General features: G+C 35.5%; 1 long non-coding RNA gene across 1 annotated transcript; it reads left to right on the top strand.

Moving 5' to 3' along the window:
• Positions 1–205: 205 nt before the first annotated feature.
• Positions 206–1,243, top strand: LOC128296423 (uncharacterized). Its single transcript, XR_008287043.1, has 2 exons — positions 206–269; positions 1,043–1,243. It is a non-coding gene; the product is annotated as an uncharacterized LOC128296423 (long non-coding RNA).
• Positions 1,244–7,019: the final 5,776 nt, after the last annotated feature.

Here is a 7,019-nt window from a genome sequence, read left to right as displayed (position 1 = left end):
TGATGTTATGTTAAAATTCTTGAGCTTAAATATATGGATGTATGTATATGTGGCCATATAATGGCGTTTTGGTTCAAAGGTTGAATGATAAATTATAATAAAGTGAGATGATATGAGATGCGAATGTGATTGACTAGTAAACATTATTGATAGAAATATTGAATACTTCTACTTGTATTCGTTAAGCTCAAGAGCAAAAGGAGCTAAATCCGATAAAGGGAAGGAAAAAGTGATCGAATAGCCGTTGAAGCCGTTCGACAACATCCGAGGTAAGTCCTCAAGAAATGACCCTACTCGAATTATGTGAAATGAAATATGGATGTGTAATGATTATTGATTTATGTGTGTATGAGTATTTGAATGATACCCGGGCTAAGTCCCGAAGGCGATTATGCTAGTGATATGTTTGTGTTTGAGCCTTAGTAACAAAAATGAAACATGGATGTGTAATGATTATTGATGTATGTGTGTGCATGAGCAATTGAATGATATCCGGCTAAGTCCCAAGATATTTATGCTAGTAATTATATCCGGTTAAGACCAAGGCAATTGTGCTAGTGACTACATCCGGCTAAGACCAAGGCATTCGTGCAAGTTGTTAAATCCGGGCTAATACACAAGGCATTTGTGCAAGTCGTTCTATCCAGGCTAAGACCCGAAGGCATTCGTGCATGTGGTTATATTCGGTTGTTTTCCGAAGAAGCTTGGGCTGGAGGTGAGCGTTGGTTGCTGTAATAAATTTAATTAGTACGCTCGAAAAGCCCAAAGGATAAGGTATGTTTATATGTGCATTGGAAAAGTCGATATGTTTGAGTAACATTCGCTCAATCGACTAACGAGTTTTCAGCTATTGAATTGGTTGATATCTTGTGAAAGTATATAATGATGAAGTGTGAAGTAAGTATGATTATGTGAATGTGTATTAATGAAATGATTCATTTGGCTATGTGAATGTAATGCTTTAGTTAAAGCTGATTTTATTGCTTGAGACTTACTAAGCATAAAAATGCTTACCCCGTTGCTTTGGCTCTCTGTTTTATAGATTTTGCTCGTTAGCGATCGGATTCGGGATCATTAAAGTCGAAGTCATCTACACTATCAAAGCCTCCATTTTGGTATAATTTTGGTTGAACTTTGAAATGGCATGTATAGGACTACCCTATTGTTGAAGGTCATGTACCTTTCGGTTTTGTGTAAACTTGGATAGCCATGCAAAAATGGCTTATATACGTTTTTGGTATGATACTATAGTCATTGTATGTTGATCATTATGGGGTATGGAATTGTTTTGAGAAGATTAGCCATTGGAATGGTTAATCATGATCACACTTTGTGCTATGTATGCAAAGAGGGGCAATTGAATCGTGGAAATCATGAAATAGGTAAAGGTTACCTTGAAAACAGATGCTGGCAGCAGCAGTGGTGTGGTTTTGAAAAATCACCAAAATTTTTAGGAATGGTATTAAATAGTGAATAAGTTATGTAAATGAACCTTGATGAGTCTACTTTCATATGGAAGAAACAAAACGGTCATAGGAGTTACTTGTTAAGAGATATTAAAGTTATCGTGAGACAGGGCCAGAACGGTTTCTGGGTCCCCTTTTGCGACTTTAAAAATTTACTATAAATTATCCAGAAATAATTAGAAGTCATGCCTTATATGTGAAGATTCCATTTTGAGTCTAGTTTCATTAGAAACAAACGGTACCAGTATTAAAGCCCTGTACAGAGAGATATTCAAGTTGTAATGTGCGAAGGTCAGAGCAGTCGATCCCTGTAACATGGGTGACTTTAACTAATAAACTGTACCAATTGGCCTGACCAAAAATTCTAGAAATAAATACATGGATGGATATATGAGTCTAAGTTTAGGGAAAATTTACAGAATCAGTTTCCGAGTTTTGAAACTCGAGATATGATTTTTAAGGCGACAGTGACGCAGTTTTCCAGCCTGTCTGGAAATGCCAAATTGGTCGGTATTTTTAAGAGGATTTGTCTCGTTAACCCCTCGTGTCCGACACCGGTGATGGTCTCGGGTTCGGGGTGTTACAGACGGAGTGTAGAGGCTGGATGGGTAGGACTTGTATACTGTTTAAACTGCTACTGCACTGATTATTCACTGTAATGGGCCAAGGCCCAAACACATGACTGTTTTTGTATTGAGATGGGCTAAAGCCCAAATTGATATTGTCATTGTTACTAAAAAGGGCTTAGGCCTAGACTGTGCTTGTTTTCTGACTGTTTTCTTATATGGGATCACACCCTGAGTTTTCGTAAACTCACCCTCTTGTTTTAACTGTACAGGTAATCCCTAGACATAGGTGAATTGGTGCAACGGACGACTCAGCGGTGGCCACACGACCTATCTAATTTGAAATAGTATTTTATGATTTCGATTTAATTGTTGGGTAATTTACTGTAATAATGGTCTCATTGGATTTTTTTTGGGGATTTTTATTTGTTTTGGTTTATAATTGCTAGCAGTAGGAAAACACGCGAGTTTTCAATAAGATAAATGTTTTATCAAAGATACCATGAATACGCAACTTGTTTTAAGAGCTTCTGCAATAAATGACGTTTTAAAAGTTTATAACGTTTTAAACTTTTTGACAATGACTCACATTTTGAAAATGAACGACACGCCTTAGAACCATTATTAAGATCACACAAAGAGGTTAAATAGAAAAAAGGTTTTCATCGATATCACACTTTACGAAAAACACTTCAATGTGACATCACTAGATTTGGCCATAACGTCTAGGCCAGGTTTGGAGTGTTACAAGTTACAAATATCCAGAAACCAAATTGGAACAAATCAAAACTTTCAAGAAAAATTTGAAAAATTTCAAGTCAAGGGTCACACGGCCATGTGTCCAACGTGTGATAGAGTCTAGCCCGTGTGGCTCCAAACATGATCGTGTGGTTAACCTACACGCCCATGTGTGACTTCACACGCCCGTGTCCGTAGACCATGTAATTTTGTAATTTGGATCACATGGTCATGTCCTAGGTTGTGTGCCAACTCGTGTAAAATTTGAAATACCCTCACACAACCATGTCACAGGCCGTGTGGCTACCCGTGTGTGAACTACACCTATACTATTTTTAAACATGTTATAGGCACACGCCCATGTGGGCTGCCCATGTACTTCACACGATTATGTAACAGCCCGTGTCCCAGGCCGTGTGAGCCCCCAAATGACCAATTTCAAGCTAAATTTTCACCCATTTGCTTAGGAGCTTAAACACATTCAAATGCACACTTTCATAGGCTAAAAACCATCTTCAAACACTTTCAAAACATGATTCAACTTGTATATCAAACCAATGTACCCTCACTAACACCACAAATCATTTCATAACATTTTATCTTCAAGGTTCCATATACAAGATATAGTTACACATTAAAACATCAATTCATTTCAAACCATAATCTCACATATTGTCAATTTTTTCTACCATCATGCTTAAACTTAGATGAAACATGCATAATTTCATTTGTCACAACACATAACACAAACTTAAGTAAACTTGCTCAAACCGAGATTCAACATCATACATACAAAGAAGTCCTAGTACATGCCATATATACCAAAACTAAAACAAAGTCTACTAAAGATCTCCTGGATAGTGCGATTTCTTATGTTGATTTGATCTTCTAAGCCTTCAAAAAGTAATCTACAAAATGAGACAAATACAATTAAGCTTGAGTAAAGCTTAGTAAGTTCATTTGTATATAATGATAAACCTTTCCAATTAAACATAATAATCAATTAAAATTAAATGTTGAAATACCATAAAACACAACCTTTATCAGTAATTAACAATCAATACAGTAGTTCAGTAAATTTAGTAGATAGCGCTCATTTGAACTTTACTCAATAAATTAATAGATTTCACTTGACTGAGCTTCTTCAATAGATTCCTTAGGTATGGCTTGAAAGCGCATATGTTTCAGTAGATTCAATAGGTATGTGTAACACCCCTTACCCGTATCTGATGTCGGGACAGGGTTCAAGGTGTTACTAGACTTGAACGTACACCATTTCATAAAACCGAGCCATAAAATTTTATTTAAATTAAAAACATTCAATCACATGCACAATTTCCCTTACACGAGCTACTGAGGCTCTAAACATGCATTAAAGGCGGGTTGGGACTAAACCGAAAACTTTGAAAAGTTTTGGGAAAACTTAGAAACATTTTCATGAAACAGGGTCACACGCCTGTTTGGACACAGGGACACGCCCGTGTGTCTTCAACACGCCCGTGTCCTCAGGCCGTGTAACTCTCTGTTTATGACGTCATCAAAACAAATTGAACCACACAGCCAAGCAACACATCCGTGTGCTAGGCTGTGTCCTCCACACGGCTGAGACACACAACCGTGTCTCTGCACGTGTGGCTAGCACTTAGGCTATTTTCCAAGCCTTTTTGTTTCCTTAATCTTTCACAAACTTAACCACTTTAAATATCATAACATCATTTTAATGATTTAGCATGCCTCACTAAGGCACGTTTTTAACAATCAACCATAACATATTACCCAATAATTAATCTCTACTTATTCAACAAATGTCCATGTTCAATTTTATCAAGTTAATGCCAATTTACGTGTTTATTTCATAGCCATAACCACCCTAAATGGCCCAAAGGCAGTCTCATGCACATATGTTATACTATTCATTCATGATAAACAATTATAATCACATTGTAAGGCATTAACAAATAGTAAGGATAATTAGGCTTGTAAGCCAAAACATTATAAGCCACATCCCATGGCTATATACAATGAATCAACATGAGCCAATACATTTGGCTACTCATGATAACATCTAACATAAAAACTAAGTCTTTATACATGCCACTCACTTGTAAAAGCTTAACATATATATATATATATATATATATATAAGTCGACACTTCCAAAATGATGACTTGATAGTGTGATGCTACCTCCGACGATCTCCAACCCTGAGCTAACCTGACAACACTAAAGAAATGAAAAGGAGGGAGTAAGCTTTATGCTTAGTAAGTCCATATGAAAATAATAAGCAATATGCCAACATGCTTCTCATGGTAATACAACCATAATTACACTTTTACTTATATCCTGGTCATGTTATTTTCTCCATTCATAGTCACTAAATTATTTATATCTGGAGTTACGGAAATCCAAATTAAGATCTGATAATTTTACCTGAATCTAGACTAAAATATATTCTTACCATAAAATGTTCATAATTTTTGGTCTAGCCAATAAGAACAGTTTATTCTTTAAACTTTCCCCTATTTTGCTATTTGATAGCTGCGACCTTTCTTCACTAAACTTTATTTATCTCTTAATACGGGATTTGGATAAAGTTCTCATATAATTATATTGAAAATAGTCTCATTAAGGACTTAGTCATATGAATTATAACCCATAATTATTTTGTTACAATTTCTAGTTATTTTCCCAAGTCAGAATAGGGGATCCCGAACTCATTCTGAGTCTATCTCACAAAAACTAAAATATCTCATAATATGAAATTCTTTTGCTATAGCGTTTCTTCTATGTGAAACTAGACTCAATAATATTTCATTTCATATTTAATTCAACCTCTAGTTTGACTTCCAAAATTTTTGGTGGATTTTCAAAATCAAACTACTGCTGTCCAAAACTGTTTTAGTGCAATACAATGATAACTACCATAAGATCATTTTCAACTAATCATGAACTCACCATTTCATGGATCCCGTACTCGATTACACAATAGAGCTTAGTATAAATGTTGTTAATTCTCATGGCATACTTAATCGTACAAGTTAGTCACATAACAATACATGATAATAATGGTCTTATATGAGTTCATCATTACAGGCATTCCAATTCCATTTCTCATATTAATCTCGTTGAATTCCTCAGATTCTCGATGGATATTCCTTATTACACTTATAGCGTACTAACTCATTTATCTTAAATTCAATCCTTACAGCGGGATTTTCGGTCCAGGCTAAATCCCTCGTAGTAAAAACTCATAGAGCAATGTCGGGATTACCAGTCCAGGCTAAATCCCTTGCAATGACAATTACTCTAATAAGCTCGGATCTGAATTACCAGTCCAGGCTAAATTCAGATCCTAGTTCGAATTACCCGTCTGTGTGACATCCCTAATGTGACCCTAGTCGGAAAGTGGTTTCGGGACCACAAACCCGAGTTATAAAAATAATTAATTGTTATATTTTATGCTTACTATGTGTGTGCATGCATATGTGGAAGTTTCATTCTCTAATTTTACCAATTGTATGAGAAATTATTAAATAGAGATCAAGGTGAAACATGGTGAAAAATGATAGGCTAAATTGTAATGGCTTATTTGTGCATGTTGACACAAAGGTGGACTTGCATGTCAAAATTGCCCAAATTATTCTATAGTGGCGCCAAGATGGATGTGATGGGCAAAGGAAAACATGTTTCCAACATGTTGGGTTAGTGAGGCATGTTGGGAGCAATTAAATAATGTGTTAGCAATAAAGAAAATGTTGACAAAAAAAAAAAAAAAAAAAGTGGATGGATGCCCCTTGTTGCCGTGAGTAGAGGAAAAGAAAGGAGAAAATTTGTTCATCTATTCTCAATTCTTTGGCCGAAAATACCAAGGGAAAAAGGAAGGATTTTGCTTCATGCTTGGTTTAGAAGAGAACTAGAAGGAGAATTGGTCATACTTGTGTCAAGATTAAGGTATGTTTGATGATATTCCATGAGATGCATGCATGTTTTAGTTGTTAGTTTAAGTTCTACCTAGCCCATGGTTTGAATTTTTACTATTGATAGAGAGTTAGAATTGGCTAAGGAGCCTAACAAAAACATTTTTGGTTGATACCTTGATGCTATTATCATGCTAATTATATGGATGGGTTAAGTTGCTTGAGATGTAGAACTTAAGAAAGGTAGTTATATGTGATTTTACATGATGATACAATGGATGTGAAAATATATGCTAGATTAGGAAAGAAATTGATTAAGTGTTCATGAGGTG

Source organism: Gossypium arboreum, chromosome 8 (assembly GCF_025698485.1).
Source record: "Gossypium arboreum isolate Shixiya-1 chromosome 8, ASM2569848v2, whole genome shotgun sequence".
In the NCBI taxonomy this organism is placed as follows: domain Eukaryota; kingdom Viridiplantae; phylum Streptophyta; class Magnoliopsida; order Malvales; family Malvaceae; genus Gossypium; species Gossypium arboreum.
This window is presented reverse-complemented; position numbering and strand designations above follow the sequence as displayed.